This window comes from Monodelphis domestica, chromosome 2 (genome assembly GCF_027887165.1).
Source record: "Monodelphis domestica isolate mMonDom1 chromosome 2, mMonDom1.pri, whole genome shotgun sequence".
NCBI lineage: Eukaryota > Metazoa > Chordata > Mammalia > Didelphimorphia > Didelphidae > Monodelphis > Monodelphis domestica.
This window is the reverse complement of record NC_077228.1, coordinates 40,186,353-40,213,838: the sequence shown is the minus strand read 5'-3', so window position 1 is coordinate 40,213,838 and position 27,486 is coordinate 40,186,353. Positions and strand designations below refer to the sequence as shown.

The 27,486-nt window shown below is 39.5% G+C and overlaps 1 long non-coding RNA gene across 1 annotated transcript; it reads right to left on the bottom strand.

Moving 5' to 3' along the window:
- Window positions 1-2,336: 2,336 nt before the first annotated feature.
- Window positions 2,337-27,432, bottom strand: LOC130457076 (uncharacterized). Its single transcript, XR_008916072.1, has 9 exons — window positions 27,264-27,432; window positions 24,772-24,940; window positions 22,279-22,447; window positions 17,295-17,463; window positions 14,803-14,971; window positions 9,819-9,987; window positions 7,326-7,494; window positions 4,834-5,002; window positions 2,337-2,509 (listed from the first exon to the last, which is right to left on the bottom strand). It is a non-coding gene; the product is annotated as an uncharacterized LOC130457076 (long non-coding RNA).
- Between the last annotated feature and the right edge of the window lie 54 nt (window positions 27,433-27,486).

Below are 27,486 nucleotides of genomic sequence, written 5' to 3'. Positions count from 1 at the left end.
ATCTATGTTTATTTTACCTAGAAAGAAAACAACATTTTAACCAACAAAGTAATAAATGCATGAGAATATAATGATGACGTGGACAATAGTTCTAATAATCATAATAAAAATCTTGATATTAACAATTGTTATGACTCTTCCATCCAGGGGAGAGAAGATTACTTTCGACCTTCCCAGCTACCAGGAAATAGCTGATGTTCAGGAAATTATCATAAAAGAGACAACTAGAAAACAGTATCCCTTAAGATACTTTTCCTACACATCACTGCTTAGCATTGACTCTGGAATTTCTCATAGCACATTGTGTGTCCCTTCTCTTTATTTATCTCTTTTTCGTTCTATTAGATTGACCCAAATACATGTTGTCTACCCTACCAGACACTAATACAACAGAAACTCTATACTATTAATATCATATACACTAAGATCTAATACACACCTTACAGTAAATAAATGCCAGTTGAATAAAATTGAAGGCTACTTCCAAAGGGGAGGACAGGATCCTAGATTAAGAGGTTAATGGTCCTTTGCTACTCCTCCTGGTTGATATTCCATCATCCTTTACCCATCTGATCTCTCCTCTGCTTTTCTTGTTGGATCTTAATCCAGGTCATTCCAATGAGTCAATGGTGTCTGACAGGGCTCTAGAGTCCCAGGTCATATTGTCTCCTTCCTCTACACATTTTTATCTGGTGAAACTAATTAGCCCCTCATACCCCCTGGGTTGAATCATCATCTCGATGCAGATGATTTGGGCATCTATGTGTTCAGCCCTGACTTCTCTCCTCACCTCTAGGCCCTCATCACCAAATGTCTATTAAACAAGTTAAATTTCATGTCCTCATGATATCAACTCAAACTCACTATGACCTAAAAAACCCCCCATTACCTCTCCCTACCTCATCAACCTGTATCTATTTGGATGTCTCTGTCATGGTCAGGGGTACCACCATCTTCACTATCCTCACTATCATTCTCATCTCCTTACTTATTTCATCTTAAGTATCTCCAACATCTACTGCCAAGCTTAGTCATTTCTTTCAAATAACTTCTACACATCCCCTACTCCTTCCCTCTATTAACGCTGTCACTATTCTGGGACAGGACATATTGCCTCACAGCTAGACTACTGCCATAGCCTTCTGTTACCTTTTCTTGTCTCACAGTTTAGTAGCCCTTTGGGAAGAGTTCCAGGTTCTCCCACAGAATGCTTGCATGAGATCACAACTCCACCAGCAATGCATTAGCATTCCAATCTTGCCACATTCCCTCCAACATTGACTAAGAGGTTCAAAGTGAATCTCTTACAGCCACATTGGCCAATCTCATTGCAGTGATGTGGTACCTCATTGTGGTTTAGTTAAAGCTATATCCTAAAATGAAGGTACCTTCATATAAAACAATGCAAGCAGATACACACCCAGCCTGCTTTAATAATTTCTATTCAATCTTAAATGTTGTATTGGCCTTTTCTCAACATGATGCTTTTCTCAATTTCCAATTTTCATATACTTTACTACATTCTGCAATACCTGTAACCCACGATTATGGAACTTCTTGTTCTCTACACACAACTCCCCATCCGCAGCTGTGTTCCCTGTCCATGACTTTTCCCCATGAATAATATATTCTACCTTCTTGGACAACTAGCGTCCAGGGCTTCCTTTCCTCAAGACTCAAATTCCAACCTCTCTAAGAAACCTTCACCAATTATTCCCACTGCCGGTGTCTTTCCTCAGAAAATACCAGCCATTTACGGTGAATATGTCTTGGTAGTCTCATTTGTTGTTCAGTCATATTTGCTCTCTGTTTCCCCATTTATGGTTTCATAGCAGAACTACTAGAGTGGTTTGCCAATAGGAGAAACTGAGGCAAATGGAGTTAAAGGGACTTGCTCTGGATCAAACAGACAGTGTGTAAGGAGATTTGAACTCCAAAAAAAGAGTCTTCCTGATTCTAAGCCCAGTGTTCAATCCACTCTTCCAACTAGGTGCCCAGGACACAATGGTTTGAATGTTGTCTACATCCCGTACACCACAGAATATGAGCTCCTGAAGGCAGGAGTACTTAAAAATGCTTATCGACTGACTTTCTGCATGACTAATACATAGTGAGTGCTTCATAAAAATTATCCCACTGAATGAGAAGCCTTCAATTAAAGCTTTCTTATTAATCAGACAAGAAAATCAGATTCAAGAGAGATTGAATGTTTTCCTTAAGGGTCACACTGAAGCAGTATATAATAGAATTGAAATTTGAACCCAGAGCATCTGAGCCAAATCTTCGGCTCTATCAATAACATAATGAATTATCTTATTGGATTGGTCTTTGTAGACTTACTTTCATCACTGATGAAATGAAATGAGGAATCCGGGTTTCTCTTTGTTGCTCCTTTGGTTCTGTCGGGCCCGGACCTGTGATTCCAAGAAGACCTTTTTGGACTTCAATACTGGAATGGTTGGCACTTTGGCTACCATGCCAACTTGCTGCTCATCTATGTTTATTTTACCTAGAAAGAAAACAACATTTTTACCAACAAAGTAATACATGCATAAGAATATAATGATGATGTGGACAAGAGTTCTAATAATCATAATAAAAATCTTGATATTAACAATTGTTATGACTCTTCCATCCAGGGGAGAGAAGATTACTTTCGACCTTCCCAGCTACCAGGAAATAGCTGATGTTCAGGAAATTATCATAAAAGAGACAACTAGAAAACAGTATCCCTTAAGATACTTTTCCTACACATCACTGCTTAGCATTGTCTCTGGAATTTCTCATAGCACATTGTGTGTCCCTTCTCTTTATTTATCTCTTTTTCGTTCTATTAGATTGACCCAAATACATGTTGTCTACCCTACCAGACACTAATACAACAGAAACTCTATACTATTAATATCATATACACTAAGATCTAATGCACACCTTACAGTAAATAAATGCCAGTTGAATAAAATTGAAGGCTACTTCCAAAGGGGAGGACAGGATCCTAGATTAAGAGGTTAAGGGTCCTTTGCTACTCCTCCTGGTTGATATTCCATCATCCTTTACCCATCTGATCTCTCCTCTGCTTTTCTTGTTGGATCTTAATCCAGGTCATTCCAATGAGCCAATGGTGTCTGACAGGGCTCTAGAGTCCCAGGTCATATTGTCTCCTTCCTCTACACATTTTTATCTGGTGAAACTAATTAGCCCCTCGTAGCCCCCAGGTTGAATCATCATCTCGATGCAGATGATTTGGGCATCTATGTGTTCAGCCCTGACTTCTCTCCTCACCTCTAGGCCCTCATCACCAAATGTCTATTAAACAAGTTAAATTTCATGTCCTCAAGATATCAACTCAAACTCACTATGACCTAAAAACCCCCCCCATTACCTCTCCCTACCTCAACAACCTGTATCTATTTGGATGTCTCTGTCATGGTCAGGGGTACCACCATCTTCACTATCCACACTATCATTCTCATCTCCTTACTTATTTCATCTTAAGTATCTCCAACATCTACTGCCAAGCTTAGTCATTTCTTTCAAATAACTTCTACACATCCCCTACTCCTTCCCTCTATTAACGCTGTCACTATTCTGGGACAGGACATATTGCCTCACAGCTAGACTACTGCCATAGCCTTCTGTTACCTTTTCTTGTCTCACAGTTAAGTAGCCCTTTGGGAAGAGTTCCAGGTTCTCCCACAGAATGCTTGCATGAGATCACAACTCCACCAGCAATGCATTAGCATTCCAATCTTGCCACATTCCCTCCAACATTGACTAAGAGGTTCAAAGTGAATCTCTTACAGCCACATTGGCCAATCTCATTGCAGTGATGTGGTACCTCATTGTGGTTTAGTTAAAGCTATATCCTAAAATGAAGGTACCTTCATATAAAACAATGCAAGCAGATACACACCCAGCCTGCTTTAATAATTTCTATTCAATCTTAAATGTTGTATTGGCCTTTTCTCAACATGATGCTTTTCTCAATTTCCAATTTTCATATACTTTACTACATTCTGCAATACCTGTAACCCACGATTATGGAACTTCTTGTTCTCTACACACAACTCCCCATCCGCAGCTGTGTTCCCTGTCCATGACTTTTCCCCATGAATAATATATTCTACCTTCTTGGACAACTAGCGTCCAGGGCTTCCTTTCCTCAAGACTCAAATTCCAACCTCTCTAAGAAACCTTCACCAATTATTCCCACTGCCGGTGTCTTTCCTCAGAAAATACCAGCCATTTACGGTGAATATGTCTTGGTAGTCTCATTTGTTGTTCAGTCATATTTGCTCTCTGTTTCCCCATTTATGGTTTCATAGCAGAACTACTAGAGTGGTTTGCCAATAGGAGAAACTGAGGCAAATGGAGTTAAAGGGACTTGCTCTGGATCAAACAGACAGTGTGTAAGGAGATTTGAACTCCAAAAAAAGAGTCTTCCTGATTCTAAGCCCAGTGTTCAATCCACTCTTCCAACTAGGTGCCCAGGACACAATGGTTTGAATGTTGTCTACATCCCGTACACCACAGAATATGAGCTCCTGAAGGCAGGAGTACTTAAAAATGCTTATCGACTGACTTTCTGCATGACTAATACATAGTGAGTGCTTCATAAAAATTATCCCACTGAATGAGAAGCCTTCAATTAAAGCTTTCTTATTAATCAGACAAGAAAATCAGATTCAAGAGAGATTGAATGTTTTCCTTAAGGGTCACACTGAAGCAGTATATAATAGAATTGAAATTTGAACCCAGAGCATCTGAGCCAAATCTTCGGCTCTATCAATAACATAATGAATTATCTAATTGGATTAGTCTTTGTAGACTTACTTTCATCACTGATGAAATGAAATGAGGAATCCGGGTTTCTCTTTGTTGCTCCTTTGGTTCTGTCGGGCCAGGACCTGTGATTCCAAGAAGACCTTTTTGGACTTCAAAACTGGAATGGTTGGCACTTTGGCTACCATGCCAACTTGCTGCTCATCTATGTTTATTTTACCTAGAAAGAAAACAACATTTTAACCAACAAAGTAATAAATGCATGAGAATATAATGATGACGTGGACAATAGTTCTAATAATCATAATAAAAATCTTGATATTAACAATTGTTATGACTCTTCCATCCAGGGGAGAGAAGATTACTTTCGACCTTCCCAGCTACCAGGAAATAGCTGATGTTCAGGAAATTATCATAAAAGAGACAACTAGAAAACAGTATCCCTTAAGATACTTTTCCTACACATCACTGCTTAGCATTGACTCTGGAATTTCTCATAGCACATTGTGTGTCCCTTCTCTTTATTTATCTCTTTTTCGTTCTATTAGATTGACCCAAATACATGTTGTCTACCCTACCAGACACTAATACAACAGAAACTCTATACTATTAATATCATATACACTAAGATCTAATACACACCTTACAGTAAATAAATGCCAGTTGAATAAAATTGAAGGCTACTTCCAAAGGGGAGGACAGGATCCTAGATTAAGAGGTTAATGGTCCTTTGCTACTCCTCCTGGTTGATATTCCATCATCCTTTACCCATCTGATCTCTCCTCTGCTTTTCTTGTTGGATCTTAATCCAGGTCATTCCAATGAGTCAATGGTGTCTGACAGGGCTCTAGAGTCCCAGGTCATATTGTCTCCTTCCTCTACACATTTTTATCTGGTGAAACTAATTAGCCCCTCGTACCCCCTGGGTTGAATCATCATCTCGATGCAGATGATTTGGGCATCTATGTGTTCAGCCCTGACTTCTCTCCTCACCTCTAGGCCCTCATCACCAAATGTCTATTAAACAAGTTAAATTTCATGTCCTCATGATATCAACTCAAACTCACTATGACCTAAAAAACCCCCCATTACCTCTCCCTACCTCATCAACCTGTATCTATTTGGATGTCTCTGTCATGGTCAGGGGTACCACCATCTTCACTATCCTCACTATCATTCTCATCTCCTTACTTATTTCATCTTAAGTATCTCCAACATCTACTGCCAAGCTTAGTCATTTCTTTCAAATAACTTCTACACATCCCCTACTCCTTCCCTCTATTAACGCTGTCACTATTCTGGGACAGGACATATTGCCTCACAGCTAGACTACTGCCATAGCCTTCTGTTACCTTTTCTTGTCTCACAGTTTAGTAGCCCTTTGGGAAGAGTTCCAGGTTCTCCCACAGAATGCTTGCATGAGATCACAACTCCACCAGCAATGCATTAGCATTCCAATCTTGCCACATTCCCTCCAACATTGACTAAGAGGTTCAAAGTGAATCTCTTACAGCCACATTGGCCAATCTCATTGCAGTGATGTGGTACCTCATTGTGGTTTAGTTAAAGCTATATCCTAAAATGAAGGTACCTTCATATAAAACAATGCAAGCAGATACACACCCAGCCTGCTTTAATAATTTCTATTCAATCTTAAATGTTGTATTGGCCTTTTCTCAACATGATGATTTTCTCAATTTCCAATTTTCATATACTTTACTACATTCTGCAATACCTGTAACCCACGATTATGGAACTTCTTGTTCTCTACACACAACTCCCCATCCGCAGCTGTGTTCCCTGTCCATGACTTTTCCCCATGAATAATATATTCTACCTTCTTGGACAACTAGCGTCCAGGGCTTCCTTTCCTCAAGACTCAAATTCCAACCTCTCTAAGAAACCTTCACCAATTATTCCCACTGCCGGTGTCTTTCCTCAGAAAATACCAGCCATTTACGGTGAATATGTCTTGGTAGTCTCATTTGTTGTTCAGTCATATTTGCTCTCTGTTTCCCCATTTATGGTTTCATAGCAGAACTACTAGAGTGGTTTGCCAATAGGAGAAACTGAGGCAAATGGAGTTAAAGGGACTTGCTCTGGATCAAACAGACAGTGTGTAAGGAGATTTGAACTCCAAAAAAAGAGTCTTCCTGATTCTAAGCCCAGTGTTCAATCCACTCTTCCAACTAGGTGCCCAGGACACAATGGTTTGAATGTTGTCTACATCCCGTACACCACAGAATATGAGCTCCTGAAGGCAGGAGTACTTAAAAATGCTTATCGACTGACTTTCTGCATGACTAATACATAGTGAGTGCTTCATAAAAATTATCCCACTGAATGAGAAGCCTTCAATTAAAGCTTTCTTATTAATCAGACAAGAAAATCAGATTCAAGAGAGATTGAATGTTTTCCTTAAGGGTCACACTGAAGCAGTATATAATAGAATTGAAATTTGAACCCAGAGCATCTGAGCCAAATCTTCGGCTCTATCAATAACATAATGAATTATCTTATTGGATTGGTCTTTGTAGACTTACTTTCATCACTGATGAAATGAAATGAGGAATCCGGGTTTCTCTTTGTTGCTCCTTTGGTTCTGTCGGGCCAGGACCTGTGATTCCAAGAAGACCTTTTTGGACTTCAATACTGGAATGGTTGGCACTTTGGGTACCATGCCAACTTGCTGCTCATCTATGTTTATTTTACCTAGAAAGAAAACAACATTTTTACCAACAAAGTAATACATGCATGAGAATATAATGATGACGTGGACAAGAGTTCTAATAATCATAATAAAAATCTTGATATTAACAATTGTTATGACTCTTCAATCCAGGGGAGAGAAGATTACTTTCGACCTTCCCAGCTACCAGGAAATAGCTGATGTTCAGGAAATTATCATAAAAGAGACAACTAGAAAACAGTATCCCTTAAGATACTTTTCCTACACATCACTGCTTAGCATTGTCTCTGGAATTTCTCATAGCACATTGTGTGTCCCTTCTCTTTATTTATCTCTTTTTCGTTCTATTAGATTGACCCAAATACATGTTGTCTACCCTACCAGACACTAATACAACAGAAACTCTATACTATTAATATCATATACACTAAGATCTAATGCACACCTTACAGTAAATAAATGCCAGTTGAATAAAATTGAAGGCTACTTCCAAAGGGGAGGACAGGATCCTAGATTAAGAGGTTAATGGTCCTTTGCTACTCCTCCTGGTTGATATTCCATCATCCTTTACCCATCTGATCTCTCCTCTGCTTTTCTTGTTGGATCTTAATCCAGGTCATTCCAATGAGCCAATGGTGTCTGACAGGGCTCTAGAGTCCCAGGTCATATTGTCTCCTTCCTCTACACATTTTTATCTGGTGAAACTAATTAGCCCCTCGTAGCCCCCAGGTTGAATCATCATCTCGATGCAGATGATTTGGGCATCTATGTGTTCAGCCCTGACTTCTCTCCTCACCTCTAGGCCCTCATCACCAAATGTCTATTAAACAAGTTAAATTTCATGTCCTCAAGATATCAACTCAAACTCACTATGACCTAAAAACACCCCCCATTACCTCTCCCTACCTCAACAACCTGTATCTATTTGGATGTCTCTGTCATGGTCAGGGGTACCACCATCTTCACTATCCACACTATCATTCTCATCTCCTTACTTATTTCATCTTAAGTATCTCCAACATCTACTGCCAAGCTTAGTCATTTCTTTCAAATAACTTCTACACATCCCCTACTCCTTCCCTCTATTAACGCTGTCACTATTCTGGGACAGGACATATTGCCTCACAGCTAGACTACTGCCATAGCCTTCTGTTACCTTTTCTTGTCTCACAGTTTAGTAGCCCTTTGGGAAGAGTTCCAGGTTCTCCCACAGAATGCTTGCATGAGATCACAACTCCACCAGCAATGCATTAGCATTCCAATCTTGCCACATTCCCTCCAACATTGACTAAGAGGTTCAAAGTGAATCTCTTACAGCCACATTGGCCAATCTCATTGCAGTGATGTGGTACCTCATTGTGGTTTAGTTAAAGCTATATCCTAAAATGAAGGTACCTTCATATAAAACAATGCAAGCAGATACACACCCAGCCTGCTTTAATAATTTCTATTCAATCTTAAATGTTGTATTGGCCTTTTCTCAACATGATGCTTTTCTCAATTTCCAATTTTCATATACTTTACTACATTCTGCAATACCTGTAACCCACGATTATGGAACTTCTTGTTCTCTACACACAACTCCCCATCCGCAGCTGTGTTCCCTGTCCATGACTTTTCCCCATGAATAATATATTCTACCTTCTTGGACAACTAGCGTCCAGGGCTTCCTTTCCTCAAGACTCAAATTCCAACCTCTCTAAGAAACCTTCACCAATTATTCCCACTGCCGGTAACTTTCCTCAGAAAATACCAGCCATTTATGGTGAATATGTCTTGGTAATCTCATTTGTTGTTCAGTCATATTTGCTCTCTGTTTCCCCATTTATGGTTTCATAGCAGAACTACTAGAGTGGTTTGCCAATAGGAGAAACTGAGGCAAATGGAGTTAAAGGGACTTGCTCTGGATCAAACAGACAGTGTGTAAGGAGATTAGAACTCCAAAAAAAGAGTCTTCCTGATTCTAAGCCCAGTGTTCAATCCACTCTTCCAACTAGGTGCCCAGGACACAATGGTTTGCATGTTGTCTACATCCCGTACACCACAGAATATGAGCTCCTGAAGGCAGGAGTACTTAAAAATGCTTATCGACTGACTTTCTGCATGACTAATACATAGTGAGTGCTTCATAAAAATTATCCCACTGAATGAGAAGCCTTCAATTAAAGCTTTCTTATTAATCAGACAAGAAAATCAGATTCAAGAGAGATTGAATGTTTTCCTTAAGGGTCACACTGAAGCAGTATATAATAGAATTGAAATTTGAACCCAGAGCATCTGAGCCAAATCTTCGGCTCTATCAATAACATAATGAATTATCTTATTGGATTGGTCTTTGTAGACTTACTTTCATCACTGATGAAATGAAATGAGGAATCCGGGTTTCTCTTTGTTGCTCCTTTGGTTCTGTCGGGCCCGGACCTGTGATTCCAAGAAGACCTTTTTGGACTTCAATACTGGAATGGTTGGCACTTTGGCTACTATGCCAACTTGCTGCTCATCTATGTTTATTTTACCTAGAAAGAAAACAACATTTTTACCAACAAAGTAATAAATGTATGAGAATATAATGATGACGTGGACAAGAGTTCTAATAATCATAATAAAAATCTTGATATTAACAATTGTTATGACTCTTCAATCCAGGGGAGAGAAGATTACTTTCGACCTTCCCAGCTACCAGGAAATAGCTGATGTTCAGGAAATTATCATAAAAGAGACAACTAGAAAACAGTATCCCTTAAGATACTTTTCCTACACATCACTGCTTAGCATTGTCTCTGGAATTTCTCATAGCACATTGTGTGTCCCTTCTCTATATTTATCTCTTTTTCGTTCTATTAGATTGACCCAAATACATGTTGTCTACCCTACCAGACACTAATACAACAGAAACTCTATACTATTAATATCATATACACTAAGATCTAATGCACACCTTACAGTAAATAAATGCCAGTTGAATAAAATTGAAGGCTACTTCCAAAGGGGAGGACAGGATCCTAGATTAAGAGGTTAATGGTCCTTTGCTACTCCTCCTGGTTGATATTCCATCATCCTTTACCCATCTGATCTCTCCTCTGCTTTTCTTGTTGGATCTTAATCCAGGTCATTCCAATGAGCCAATGGTGTCTGACAGGGCTCTAGAGTCCCAGGTCATATTGTCTCCTTCCTCTACACATTTTTATCTGGTGAAACTAATTAGCCCCTCGTACCCCCTGGGTTGAATCATCATCTCGATGCAGATGATTTGGCATCTATGTGTTCAGCCCTGACTTCTCTCCTCACCTCTAGGCCCTCATCACCAAATGTCTATTAAACAAGTTAAATTTCATGTCCTCATGATATCAACTCAAACTCACTATGACCTAAAAAACCCCCCATTACCTCTCCCTACCTCATCAACCTGTATCTATTTGGATGTCTCTGTCATGGTCAGGGGTACCACCATCTTCACTATCCTCACTATCATTCTCATCTCCTTACTTATTTCATCTTAAGTATCTCCAACATCTACTGCCAAGCTTAGTCATTTCTTTCAAATAACTTCTACACATCCCCTACTCCTTCCCTCTATTAACGCTGTCACTATTCTGGGACAGGACATATTGCCTCACAGCTAGACTACTGCCATAGCCTTCTGTTACCTTTTCTTGTCTCACAGTTTAGTAGCCCTTTGGGAAGAGTTCCAGGTTCTCCCACAGAATGCTTGCATGAGATCACAACTCCACCAGCAATGCATTAGCATTCCAATCTTGCCACATTCCCTCCAACATTGACTAAGAGGTTCAAAGTGAATCTCTTACAGCCACATTGGCCAATCTCATTGCAGTGATGTGGTACCTCATTGTGGTTTAGTTAAAGCTATATCCTAAAATGAAGGTACCTTCATATAAAACAATGCAAGCAGATACACACCCAGCCTGCTTTAATAATTTCTATTCAATCTTAAATGTTGTATTGGCCTTTTCTCAACATGATGCTTTTCTCAATTTCCAATTTTCATATACTTTACTACATTCTGCAATACCTGTAACCCACGATTATGGAACTTCTTGTTCTCTACACACAACTCCCCATCCGCAGCTGTGTTCCCTGTCCATGACTTTTCCCCATGAATAATATATTCTACCTTCTTGGACAACTAGCGTCCAGGGCTTCCTTTCCTCAAGACTCAAATTCCAACCTCTCTAAGAAACCTTCACCAATTATTCCCACTGTCGGTGTCTTTCCTCAGAAAATACCAGCCATTTACGGTGAATATGTCTTGGTAGTCTCATTTGTTGTTCAGTCATATTTGCTCTCTGTTTCCCCATTTATGGTTTCATAGCAGAACTACTAGAGTGGTTTGCCAATAGGAGAAACTGAGGCAAATGGAGTTAAAGGGACTTGCTCTGGATCAAACAGACAGTGTGTAAGGAGATTTGAACTCCAAAAAAAGAGTCTTCCTGATTCTAAGCCCAGTGTTCAATCCACTCTTCCAACTAGGTGCCCAGGACACAATGGTTTGAATGTTGTCTACATCCCGTACACCACAGAATATGAGCTCCTGAAGGCAGGAGTACTTAAAAATGCTTATCGACTGACTTTCTGCATGACTAATACATAGTGAGTGCTTCATAAAAATTATCCCACTGAATGAGAAGCCTTCAATTAAAGCTTTCTTATTAATCAGACAAGAAAATCAGATTCAAGAGAGATTGAATGTTTTCCTTAAGGGTCACACTGAAGCAGTATATAATAGAATTGAAATTTGAACCCAGAGCATCTGAGCCAAATCTTCGGCTCTATCAATAACATAATGAATTATCTAATTGGATTAGTCTTTGTAGACTTACGTTCATCACTGATGAAATGAAATGAGGAATCCGGGTTTCTCTTTGTTGCTCCTTTGGTTCTGTCGGGCCCGGACCTGTGATTCCAAGAAGACCTTTTTGGACTTCAAAACTGGAATGGTTGGCACTTTGGCTACCATGCCAACTTGCTGCTCATCTATGTTTATTTTACCTAGAAAGAAAACAACATTTTAACCAACAAAGTAATAAATGCATGAGAATATAATGATGACGTGGACAATAGTTCTAATAATCATAATAAAAACCTTGATATTAACAATTGTTATGACTCTTCAATCCAGGGGAGAGAAGATTACTTTCGACCTTCCCAGCTACCAGGAAATAGCTGATGTTCAGGAAATTATCATAAAAGAGACAACTAGAAAACAGTATCCCTTAAGATACTTTTCCTACACATCACTGCTTAGCATTGACTCTGGAATTTCTCATAGCACATTGTGTGTCCCTTCTCTTTATTTATCTCTTTTTCGTTCTATTAGATTGACCCAAATACATGTTGTCTACCCTACCAGACACTAATACAACAGAAACTCTATACTATTAATATCATATACACTAAGATCTAATACACACCTTACAGTAAATAAATGCCAGTTGAATAAAATTGAAGGCTACTTCCAAAGGGGAGGACAGGATCCTAGATTAAGAGGTTAATGGTCCTTTGCTACTCCTCCTGGTTGATATTCCATCATCCTTTACCCATCTGATCTCTCCTCTGCTTTTCTTGTTGCATCTTAATCCAGGTCATTCCAATGAGCCATTGGTGTCTGACAGGGCTCTAGAGTCCCAGGTCATATTGTCTCCTTCCTCTACACATTTTTATCTGGTGAAACTAATTAGCCCCTCGTAGCCCCCAGGTTGAATCATCATCTCGATGCAGATGATTTGGGCATCTATGTGTTCAGCCCTGACTTCTCCCCTCACCTCTAGGCCCTCATCACCAAATGTCTATTAAACAAGTTAAATTTCATGTCCTCAAGATATCAACTCAAACTCACTATAACCTAAAAAACCCCCCCATTACCTCTCCCTACCTCAGCAACCTGTATCTATTTGGATGTCTCTGTCATGGTCAGGGGTACCACCATCTTCACTATCCACACTATCATTCTCATCTCCTTATTTATTTCACCTTATATATCTCCAACATCTACTGCCAAGCTTAGTCATTTCTTTCACATAACTTCTACACATCCCCTACTCCTTCCCTCTATTACTGCTGTCACTATTCTGGGGCAGGACATATTGCCTCACAGCTAGACTACTGCCATAGCCTTCTGTTACCTTTTCTTGTCTCACAGTTTAATAGCCCTTTGGGAAGAGTTCCAGGTTCTCCCACAGAACACTTGCATGAAATAACAACTCCACCAGCAATGCATTAGCATTCCAATCTTACCACATTCCCTCCAACATTGACTAAGAGGTTCAAAGTGAATCTCTTACAGCCACATTGGCCAATCCAATTGCAGTGATCTCGTACCTCATTGTCGTTTAGTTAAAGCTATATCCTAAAATGAAGGTACCTTCATATAAAACAATGCAAGCAGATACACACCCAGCCTGCTTTAATAATTTCTATTCAATCTTAAATGTTGTATTGGCCTTTTCTCAACATGATGCTTTTCTCAATTTCCAATTTTCATATACTTTACTACATTCTGCAATACCTGTAACCCACGCTTATGGAACTTCTTGTTCTCTACACACAAATCCCCATCCGCAGCAGTGTTCGCTTTCCATGACTTTTCCCCATGAATAGTATATTCTTCCTTCTTGGACAACTAGCTTCTAGGGCTTCCTTTCTTCAAGACTCAAATTCCAACCTCTCTAAGAAACCTCCACCAATTATTACCACTGCTGGTGTCTTTCCTCAGAAAATACCAGCCATTTACGGTGAATATGTCTTGGTCGTCTCATTGGTTGTTCAGTCATATTTGCTCTCTGTTTCCCCATTTAAGGTTTCATAGCAGAACTACTAGAGTGGTTTGCCAATAGGAGAAACTGAGGCAAATGGAGTTAAAGGGACTTGCTCTGGATCAAACAGACAGTGTGTAAGGAGATTAGAACTCCAAAAAAAGAGTCTTCCTGATTCTAAGCCCAGTGTTCAATCCACTCTTCCAACTAGGTGCCCAGGACACAATGGTTTGAATGTTGTCTACATCCCGTACACCACAGAATATGAGCTCCTGAAGGCAGGAGTACTTAAAAATGCTTATCGACTGACTTTCTGCATGACTAATACATAGTGAGTGCTTAATAAAAATTATCCCACTGAATGAGAAGCCTTCAATTAAAGCTTTCTCATTAATCAGACAAGAAAATCAGATTCAAGAGAGATTGAATGTTTTCCTTAAGGGTCACACTGAAGCAGTATATAATAGAATTGAAATTTGAACCCAGAGCATCTGAGCCAAATCTTCGGCTCTATCAATAACATAATGAATTATCTTATTGGATTGGTCTTTGTAGACTTACTTTCATCACTGATGAAATGAAATGAGGAATCCGGGTTTCTCTTTGTTGTTCCTTTGGTTCTGTCGGGCCCGGACCTGTGATTCCAAGAAGACCTTTTTGGACTTCAATACTGGAATGGTTGGCACTTTGGCTACTATGCCAACTTGCTGCTCATCTATGTTTATTTTACCTAGAAAGAAAACAACATTTTTACCAACAAAGTAATAAATGCATGAGAATATAATGATGACGTGGACAATAGTTCTAATAATCATAATAAAAATCTTGATATTAACAATTGTTATGACTCTTCAATCCAGGGGAGAGAAGATTACTTTCGACCTTCCCAGCTACCAGGAAATAGCTGATGTTCAGGAAATTATCATAAAAGAGACAACTAGAAAACAGTATCCCTTAAGATACTTTTCCTACACATCACTGCTTAGCATTGACTCTGGAATTTCTCATAGCACATTGTGTGTCCCTTCTCTATATTTATCTCTTTTTCGTTCTATTAGATTGACCCAAATACATGTTGTCTACCCTACCAGACACTAATACAACAGAAACTCTATACTATTAATATCATATACACTAAGATCTAATGCACACCTTACAGTAAATAAATGCCAGTTGAATAAAATTGAAGGCTACTTCCAAAGGGGAGGACAGGATCCTAGATTAAGAGGTTAAGGGTCCTTTGCTACTCCTCCTGGTTGATATTCCATCATCCTTTACCCATCTGATCTCTCCTCTGCTTTTCTTGTTGGATCTTAATCCAGGTCATTCCAATGAGCCAATGGTGTCTGACAGGGCTCTAGAGTCCCAGGTCATATTGTCTCCTTCCTCTACACATTTTTATCTGGTGAAACTAATTAGCCCCTCGTACCCCCTGGGTTGAATCATCATCTCGATGCAGATGATTTGGGCATCTATGTGTTCAGCCCTGACTTCTCTCCTCACCTCTAGGCCCTCATCACCAAATGTCTATTAAACAAGTTAAATTTCATGTCCTCATGATATCAACTCAAACTCACTATGACCTAAAAAACCCCCCATTACCTCTCCCTACCTCATCAACCTGCATCTATTTGGATGTCTCTGTCATGGTCAGGGGTACCACCATCTTCACTATCCTCACTATCATTCTCATCTCCTTACTTATTTCATCTTAAGTATCTCCAACATCTACTGCCAAGCTTAGTCATTTCTTTCAAATAACGTCTACACATCCCATACTCCTTCCCTGTATTACTGCTGTCACTATTCTGGGACAGGACATATTGCCTCACAGCTAGACTACTGCCATAGCCTTCTGTTACCTTTTCTTGTCTCACAGTTTAGTAGCCCTTTGGGAAGAGTTCCAGGTTCTCCCACAGAATGCTTGCATGAGATCACAACTCCACCAGCAATGCATTAGCATTCCAATCTTGCCACATTCCCTCCAACATTGACTAAGAGGTTCAAAGTGAATCTCTTACAGCCACATTGGCCAATCTCATTGCAGTGATGTGGTACCTCATTGTGGTTTAGTTAAAGCTATATCCTAAAATGAAGGTACCTTCATATAAAACAATGCAAGCAGATACACACCCAGCCTGCTTTAATAATTTCTATTCAATCTTAAATGTTGTATTGGCCTTTTCTCAACATGATGCTTTTCTCAATTTCCAATTTTCATATACTTTACTACATTCTGCAATACCTGTAACCCACGATTATGGAACTTCTTGTTCTCTACACACAACTCCCCATCCGCAGCTGCGTTCCCTGTCCATGACTTTTCCCCATGAATAATATATTCTACCTTCTTGGACAACTAGCGTCCAGGGCTTCCTTTCCTCAAGACTCAAATTCCAACCTCTCTAAGAAACCTTCACCAATTATTCCCACTGCCGGTGTCTTTCCTCAGAAAATACCAGCCATTTACGGTGAATATGTCTTGGTAGTCTCATTTGTTGTTCAGTCATATTTGCTCTCTGTTTCCCCATTTATGGTTTCATAGCAGAACTACTAGAGTGGTTTGCCAATAGGAGAAACTGAGGCAAATGGAGTTAAAGGGACTTGCTCTGGATCAAACAGACAGTGTGTAAGGAGATTAGAACTCCAAAAAAAGAGTCTTCCTGATTCTAAGCCCAGTGTTCAATCCACTCTTCCAACTAGGTGCCCAGGACACAATGGTTTGAATGTTGTCTACATCCCGTACACCACAGAATATGAGCTCCTGAAGGCAGGAGTACTTAAAAATGCTTATCGACTGACTTTCTGCATGACTAATACATAGTGAGTGCTTAATAAAAATTATCCCACTGAATGAGAAGCCTTCAATTAAAGCTTTCTTATTAATAAGACAAGAAAATCAGATTCAAGAGAGATTGAATGTTTTCCTTAAGGGTCACACTGAAGCAGTATATAATAGAATTGAAATTTGAACCCAGAGCATCTGAGCCAAATCTTCGGCTCTATCAATAACATAATGAATTATCTTATTGGATTGGTCTTTGTAGACTTACTTTCATCACTGATGAAATGAAATGAGGAATCCGGGTTTCTCTTTGTTGCTCCTTTGGTTCTGTCGGGCCCGGACCTGTGATTCCAAGAAGACCTTTTTGGACTTCAATACTGGAATGGTTGGCACTTTGGCTACTATGCCAACTTGCTGCTCATCTATGTTTATTTTACCTAGAAAGAAAACAACATTTTTACCAACAAAGTAATAAATGCATGAGAATATAATGATGACGTGGACAAGAGTTCTAATAATCATAATAAAAATCTTGATATTAACAATTGTTATGACTCTTCAATCCAGGGGAGAGAAGATTACTTTCGACCTTCCCAGCTACCAGGAAATAGCTGATGTTCAGGAAATTATCATAAAAGAGACAACTAGAAAACAGTATCCCTTAAGATACTTTTCCTACACATCACTGCTTAGCATTGACTCTGGAATTTCTCATAGCACATTGTGTGTCCCTTCTCTATATTTATCTCTTTTTCGTTCTATTAGATTGACCCAAATACATGTTGTCTACCCTACCAGACACTAATACAACAGAAACTCTATACTATTAATATCATATACACTAAGATCTAATGCACACCTTACAGTAAATAAATGCCAGTTGAATAAAATTGAAGGCTACTTCCAAAGGGGAGGACAGGATCCTAGATTAAGAGGTTAATGGTCCTTTGCTACTCCTCCTGGTTGATATTCCATCATCCTTTACCCATCTGATCTCTCCTCTGCTTTTCTTGTTGGATCTTAATCCAGGTCATTCCAATGAGCCAATGGTGTCTGACAGGGCTCTAGAGTCCCAGGTCATATTGTCTCCTTCCTCTACACATTTTTATCTGGTGAAACTAATTAGCCCCTCGTACCCCCTGGGTTGAATCATCATCTCGATGCAGATGATTTGGCATCTATGTGTTCAGCCCTGACTTCTCTCCTCACCTCTAGGCCCTCATCACCAAATGTCTATTAAACAAGTTAAATTTCATGTCCTCATGATATCAACTCAAACTCACTATGACCTAAAAAACCCCCCATTACCTCTCCCTACCTCATCAACCTGTATCTATTTGGATGTCTCTGTCATGGTCAGGGGTACCACCATCTTCACTATCCTCACTATCATTCTCATCTCCTTACTTATTTCATCTTAAGTATCTCCAACATCTACTGCCAAGCTTAGTCATTTCTTTCAAATAACTTCTACACATCCCCTACTCCTTCCCTCTATTAACGCTGTCACTATTCTGGGACAGGACATATTGCCTCACAGCTAGACTACTGCCATAGCCTTCTGTTACCTTTTCTTGTCTCACAGTTTAGTAGCCCTTTGGGAAGAGTTCCAGGTTCTCCCACAGAATGCTTGCATGAGATCACAACTCCACCAGCAATGCATTAGCATTCCAATCTTGCCACATTCCCTCCAACATTGACTAAGAGGTTCAAAGTGAATCTCTTACAGCCACATTGGCCAATCTCATTGCAGTGATGTGGTACCTCATTGTGGTTTAGTTAAAGCTATATCCTAAAATGAAGGTACCTTCATATAAAACAATGCAAGCAGATACACACCCAGCCTGCTTTAATAATTTCTATTCAATCTTAAATGTTGTATTGGCCTTTTCTCAACATGATGCTTTTCTCAATTTCCAATTTTCATATACTTTACTACATTCTGCAATACCTGTAACCCACGATTATGGAACTTCTTGTTCTCTACACACAACTCCCCATCCGCAGCTGTGTTCCCTGTCCATGACTTTTCCCCATGAATAATATATTCTACCTTCTTGGACAACTAGCGTCCAGGGCTTCCTTTCCTCAAGACTCAAATTCCAACCTCTCTAAGAAACCTTCACCAATTATTCCCACTGTCGGTGTCTTTCCTCAGAAAATACCAGCCATTTACGGTGAATATGTCTTGGTAGTCTCATTTGTTGTTCAGTCATATTTGCTCTCTGTTTCCCCATTTATGGTTTCATAGCAGAACTACTAGAGTGGTTTGCCAATAGGAGAAACTGAGGCAAATGGAGTTAAAGGGACTTGCTCTGGATCAAACAGACAGTGTGTAAGGAGATTTGAACTCCAAAAAAAGAGTCTTCCTGATTCTAAGCCCAGTGTTCAATCCACTCTTCCAACTAGGTGCCCAGGACACAATGGTTTGAATGTTGTCTACATCCCGTACACCACAGAATATGAGCTCCTGAAGGCAGGAGTACTTAAAAATGCTTATCGACTGACTTTCTGCATGACTAATACATAGTGAGTGCTTCATAAAAATTATCCCACTGAATGAGAAGCCTTCAATTAAAGCTTTCTTATTAATCAGACAAGAAAATCAGATTCAAGAGAGATTGAATGTTTTCCTTAAGGGTCACACTGAAGCAGTATATAATAGAATTGAAATTTGAACCCAGAGCATCTGAGCCAAATCTTCGGCTCTATCAATAACATAATGAATTATCTAATTGGATTAGTCTTTGTAGACTTACGTTCATCACTGATGAAATGAAATGAGGAATCCGGGTTTCTCTTTGTTGCTCCTTTGGTTCTGTCGGGCCCGGACCTGTGATTCCAAGAAGACCTTTTTGGACTTCAAAACTGGAATGGTTGGCACTTTGGCTACCATGCCAACTTGCTGCTCATCTATGTTTATTTTACCTAGAAAGAAAACAACATTTTAACCAACAAAGTAATAAATGCATGAGAATATAATGATGACGTGGACAATAGTTCTTATAATCATAATAAAAACCTTGATATTAACAATTGTTATGACTCTTCAATCCAGGGGAGAGAAGATTACTTTCGACCTTCCCAGCTACCAGGAAATAGCTGATGTTCAGGAAATTATCATAAAAGAGACAACTAGAAAACAGTATCCCTTAAGATACTTTTCCTACACATCACTGCTTAGCATTGACTCTGGAATTTCTCATAGCACATTGTGTGTCCCTTCTCTTTATTTATCTCTTTTTCGTTCTATTAGATTGACCCAAATACATGTTGTCTACCCTACCAGACACTAATACAACAGAAACTCTATACTATTAATATCATATACACTAAGATCTAATACACACCTTACAGTAAATAAATGCCAGTTGAATAAAATTGAAGGCTACTTCCAAAGGGGAGGACAGGATCCTAGATTAAGAGGTTAATGGTCCTTTGCTACTCCTCCTGGTTGATATTCCATCATCCTTTACCCATCTGATCTCTCCTCTGCTTTTCTTGTTGCATCTTAATCCAGGTCATTCCAATGAGCCATTGGTGTCTGACAGGGCTCTAGAGTCCCAGGTCATATTGTCTCCTTCCTCTACACATTTTTATCTGGTGAAACTAATTAGCCCCTCGTAGCCCCCAGGTTGAATCATCATCTCGATGCAGATGATTTGGGCATCTATGTGTTCAGCCCTGACTTCTCCCCTCACCTCTAGGCCCTCATCACCAAATGTCTATTAAACAAGTTAAATTTCATGTCCTCAAGATATCAACTCAAACTCACTATAACCTAAAAAACCCCCCCATTACCTCTCCCTACCTCAGCAACCTGTATCTATTTGGATGTCTCTGTCATGGTCAGGGGTACCACCATCTTCACTATCCACACTATCATTCTCATCTCCTTATTTATTTCACCTTATGTATCTCCAACATCTACTGCCAAGCTTAGTCATTTCTTTCACATAACTTCTACACATCCCCTACTCCTTCCCTCTATTACTGCTGTCACTATTCTGGGGCAGGACATATTGCCTCACAGCTAGACTACTGCCATAGCCTTCTGTTACCTTTTCTTGTCTCACAGTTTAATAGCCCTTTGGGAAGAGTTCCAGGTTCTCCCACAGAACACTTGCATGAAATAACAACTCCACCAGCAATGCATTAGCATTCCAATCTTACCACATTCCCTCCAACATTGACTAAGAGGTTCAAAGTGAATCTCTTACAGCCACATTGGCCAATCCAATTGCAGTGATCTCGTACCTCATTGTCGTTTAGTTAAAGCTATATCCTAAAATGAAGGTACCTTCATATAAAACAATGCAAGCAGATACACACCCAGCCTGCTTTAATAATTTCTATTCAATCTTAAATGTTGTATTGGCCTTTTCTCAACATGATGCTTTTCTCAATTTCCAATTTTCATATACTTTACTACATTCTGCAATACCTGTAACCCACGCTTATGGAACTTCTTGTTCTCTACACACAAATCCCCATCCGCAGCAGTGTTCGCTTTCCATGACTTTTCCCCATGAATAGTATATTCTTCCTTCTTGGACAACTAGCTTCTAGGGCTTCCTTTCTTCAAGACTCAAATTCCAACCTCTCTAAGAAACCTCCACCAATTATTACCACTGCTGGTGTCTTTCCTCAGAAAATACCAGCCATTTACGGTGAATATGTCTTGGTCGTCTCATTGGTTGTTCAGTCATATTTGCTCTCTGTTTCCCCATTTAAGGTTTCATAGCAGAACTACTAGAGTGGTTTGCCAATAGGAGAAACTGAGGCAAATGGAGTTAAAGGGACTTGCTCTGGATCAAACAGACAGTGTGTAAGGAGATTAGAACTCCAAAAAAAGAGTCTTCCTGATTCTAAGCCCAGTGTTCAATCCACTCTTCCAACTAGGTGCCCAGGACACAATGGTTTGAATGTTGTCTACATCCCGTACACCACAGAATATGAGCTCCTGAAGGCAGGAGTACTTAAAAATGCTTATCGACTGACTTTCTGCATGACTAATACATAGTGAGTGCTTAATAAAAATTATCCCACTGAATGAGAAGCCTTCAATTAAAGCTTTCTCATTAATCAGACAAGAAAATCAGATTCAAGAGAGATTGAATGTTTTCCTTAAGGGTCACACTGAAGCAGTATATAATAGAATTGAAATTTGAACCCAGAGCATCTGAGCCAAATCTTCGGCTCTATCAATAACATAATGAATTATCTTATTGGATTGGTCTTTGTAGACTTACTTTCATCACTGATGAAATGAAATGAGGAATCCGGGTTTCTCTTTGTTGTTCCTTTGGTTCTGTCGGGCCCGGACCTGTGATTCCAAGAAGACCTTTTTGGACTTCAATACTGGAATGGTTGGCACTTTGGCTACTATGCCAACTTGCTGCTCATCTATGTTTATTTTACCTAGAAAGAAAACAACATTTTTACCAACAAAGTAATAAATGCATGAGAATATAATGATGACGTGGACAAGAGTTCTAATAATCATAATAAAAATCTTGATATTAACAATTGTTATGACTCTTCAATCCAGGGGAGAGAAGATTACTTTCGACCTTCCCAGCTACCAGGAAATAGCTGATGTTCAGGAAATTATCATAAAAGAGACAACTAGAAAACAGTATCCCTTAAGATACTTTTCCTACACATCACTGCTTAGCATTGACTCTGGAATTTCTCATAGCACATTGTGTGTCCCTTCTCTATATTTATCTCTTTTTCGTTCTATTAGATTGACCCAAATACATGTTGTCTACCCTACCAGACACTAATACAACAGAAACTCTATACTATTAATATCATATACACTAAGATCTAATGCACACCTTACAGTAAATAAATGCCAGTTGAATAAAATTGAAGGCTACTTCCAAAGGGGAGGACAGGATCCTAGATTAAGAGGTTAAGGGTCCTTTGCTACTCCTCCTGGTTGATATTCCATCATCCTTTACCCATCTGATCTCTCCTCTGCTTTTCTTGTTGGATCTTAATCCAGGTCATTCCAATGAGCCAATGGTGTCTGACAGGGCTCTAGAGTCCCAGGTCATATTGTCTCCTTCCTCTACACATTTTTATCTGGTGAAACTAATTAGCCCATCGTACCCCCTGGGTTGAATCATCATCTCGATGCAGATGATTTGGGCATCTATGTGTTCAGCCCTGACTTCTCTCCTCACCTCTAGGCCCTCATCACCAAATGTCTATTAAACAAGTTAAATTTCATGTCCTCAAGATATCAACTCAAACTCACTATAACCTAAAAAACCCCCCCATTACCTCTCCCTACCTCAGCAACCTGTATCTATTTGGATGTCTCTGTCATGGTCAGGGGTACCACCATCTTCACTATCCTCACTATCATTCTCATCTCCTTATTTATTTCACCTTATGTATCTCCAACATCTACTGCCAAGCTTAGTCATTTCTTTCACATAACTTCTACACATCCCCTACTCCTTCCCTCTATTAACGCTGTCACTATTCTGGGACAGGACATATTGCCTCACAGCTAGACTACTGCCATAGCCTTCTGTTACCTTTTCTTGTCTCACAGTTTAGTAGCCCTTTGGGAAGAGTTCCAGGTTCTCCCACAGAATGCTTGCATGAGATCACAACTCCACCAGCAATGCATTAGCATTCCAATCTTGCCACATTCCCTCCAACATTGACTAAGAGGTTCAAAGTGAATCTCTTACAGCCACATTGGCCAATCTCATTGCAGTGATGTGGTACCTCATTGTGGTTTAGTTAAAGCTATATCCTAAAATGAAGGTACCTTCATATAAAACAATGCAAGCAGATACACACCCAGCCTGCTTTAATAATTTCTATTCAATCTTAAATGTTGTATTGGCCTTTTCTCAACATGATGCTTTTCTCAATTTCCAATTTTCATATACTTTACTACATTCTGCAATACCTGTAACCCACGATTATGGAACTTCTTGTTCTCTACACACAACTCCCCATCCGCAGCTGTGTTCCCTGTCCATGACTTTTCCCCATGAATAATATATTCTACCTTCTTGGACAACTAGCGTCCAGGGCTTCCTTTCCTCAAGACTCAAATTCCAACCTCTCTAAGAAACCTTCACCAATTATTCCCACTGCCGGTGTCTTTCCTCAGAAAATACCAGCCATTTACGGTGAATATGTCTTGGTAGTCTCATTTGTTGTTCAGTCATATTTGCTCTCTGTTTCCCCATTTATGGTTTCATAGCAGAACTACTAGAGTGGTTTGCCAATAGGAGAAACTGAGGCAAATGGAGTTAAATGGACTTGCTCTGGATCAAACAGACAGTGTGTAAGGAGATTTGAACTCCAAAAAAAGAGTCTTCCTGATTCTAAGCCCAGTGTTCAATCCACTCTTCCAACTAGGTGCCCAGGACACAATGGTTTGAATGTTGTCTACATCCCGTACACCACAGAATTTGAGCTCCTGAAGGCAGGAGTACTTAAAAATGCTTATCGACTGACTTTCTGCATGACTAATACATAGTGAGTGCTTCATAAAAATTATCCCACTGAATGAGAAGCCTTCAATTAAAGCTTTCTTATTAATCAGACAAGAAAATCAGATTCAAGAGAGATTGAATGTTTTCCTTAAGGGTCACACTGAAGCAGTATATAATAGAATTGAAATTTGAACCCAGAGCATCTGAGCCAAATCTTCGGCTCTATCAATAACATAATGAATTATCTAATTGGATTAGTCTTTGTAGACTTACTTTCATCACTGATGAAATGAAATGAGGAATCCGGGTTTCTCTTTGTTGCTCCTTTGGTTCTGTCGGGCCCGGACCTGTGATTCCAAGAAGACCTTTTTGGACTTCAAAACTGGAATGGTTGGCACTTTGGCTACCATGCCAACTTGCTGCTCATCTATGTTTATTTTACCTAGAAAGAAAACAACATTTTAACCAACAAAGTAATAAATGCATGAGAATATAATGATGATGTGGACAATAGTTCTAATAATCATAATAAAAATCTTGATATTAACAATTGTTATGACTCTTCCATCCAGGGGAGAGAAGATTACTTTCGACCTTCCCAGCTACCAGGAAATAGCTGATGTTCAGGAAATTATCATAAAAGAGACAACTAGAAAACAGTATCCCTTAAGATACTTTTCCTACACATCACTGCTTAGCATTGACTCTGGAATTTCTCATAGCACATTGTGTGTCCCTTCTCTTTATTTATCTCTTTTTCGTTCTATTAGATTGACCCAAATACATGTTGTCTACCCTACCAGACACTAATACAACAGAAACTCTATACTATTAATATCATATACACTAAGATCTAATACACACCTTACAGTAAATAAATGCCAGTTGAATAAAATTGAAGGCTACTTCCAAAGGGGAGGACAGGATCCTAGATTAAGAGGTTAATGGTCCTTTGCTACTCCTCCTGGTTGATATTCCATCATCCTTTACCCATCTGATCTCTCCTCTGCTTTTCTTGTTGGATCTTAATCCAGGTCATTCCAATGAGTCAATGGTGTCTGACAGGGCTCTAGAGTCCCAGGTCATATTGTCTCCTTCCTCTACACATTTTTATCTGGTGAAACTAATTAGCCCCTCGTACCCCCCGGGTTGAATCATCATCTCGATGCAGATGATTTGGGCATCTATGTGTTCAGCCCTGACTTCTCTCCTCACCTCTAGGCCCTCATCACCAAATGTCTATTAAACAAGTTAAATTTCATGTCCTCATGATATCAACTCAAACTCACTATGACCTAAAAAACCCCCCATTACCTCTCCCTACCTCATCAACCTGTATCTATTTGGATGTCTCTGTCATGGTCAGGGGTACCACCATCTTCACTATCCTCACTATCATTCTCATCTCCTTACTTATTTCATCTTAAGTATCTCCAACATCTACTGCCAAGCTTAGTCATTTCTTTCAAATAACTTCTACACATCCCCTACTCCTTCCCTCTATTAACGCTGTCACTATTCTGGGACAGGACATATTGCCTCACAGCTAGACTACTGCCATAGCCTTCTGTTACCTTTTCTTGTCTCACAGTTTAGTAGCCCTTTGGGAAGAGTTCCAGGTTCTCCCACAGAATGCTTGCATGAGATCACAACTCCACCAGCAATGCATTAGCATTCCAATCTTGCCACATTCCCTCCAACATTGACTAAGAGGTTCAAAGTGAATCTCTTACAGCCACATTGGCCAATCTCATTGCAGTGATGTGGTACCTCATTGTGGTTTAGTTAAAGCTATATCCTAAAATGAAGGTACCTTCATATAAAACAATGCAAGCAGATACACACCCAGCCTGCTTTAATAATTTCTATTCAATCTTAAATGTTGTATTGGCCTTTTCTCAACATGATGATTTTCTCAATTTCCAATTTTCATATACTTTACTACATTCTGCAATACCTGTAACCCACGATTATGGAACTTCTTGTTCTCTACACACAACTCCCCATCCGCAGCTGTGTTCCCTGTCCATGACTTTTCCCCATGAATAATATATTCTACCTTCTTGGACAACTAGCGTCCAGGGCTTCCTTTCCTCAAGACTCAAATTCCAACCTCTCTAAGAAACCTTCACCAATTATTCCCACTGCCGGTGTCTTTCCTCAGAAAATACCAGCCATTTACGGTGAATATGTCTTGGTAGTCTCATTTGTTGTTCAGTCATATTTGCTCTCTGTTTCCCCATTTATGGTTTCATAGCAGAACTACTAGAGTGGTTTGCCAATAGGAGAAACTGAGGCAAATGGAGTTAAAGGGACTTGCTCTGGATCAAACAGACAGTGTGTAAGGAGATTTGAACTCCAAAAAAAGAGTCTTCCTGATTCTAAGCCCAGTGTTCAATCCACTCTTCCAACTAGGTGCCCAGGACACAATGGTTTGAATGTTGTCTACATCCCGTACACCACAGAATATGAGCTCCTGAAGGCAGGAGTACTTAAAAATGCTTATCGACTGACTTTCTGCATGACTAATACATAGTGAGTGCTTCATAAAAATTATCCCACTGAATGAGAAGCCTTCAATTAAAGCTTTCTTATTAATCAGACAAGAAAATCAGATTCAAGAGAGATTGAATGTTTTCCTTAAGGGTCACACTGAAGCAGTATATAATAGAATTGAAATTTGAACCCAGAGCATCTGAGCCAAATCTTCGGCTCTATCAATAACATAATGAATTATCTTATTGGATTGGTCTTTGTAGACTTACTTTCATCACTGATGAAATGAAATGAGGAATCCGGGTTTCTCTTTGTTGCTCCTTTGGTTCTGTCGGGCCCGGACCTGTGATTCCAAGAAGACCTTTTTGGACTTCAATACTGGAATGGTTGGCACTTTGGGTACCATGCCAACTTGCTGCTCATCTATGTTTATTTTACCTAGAAAGAAAACAACATTTTTACCAACAAAGTAATACATTCATAAGAATATAA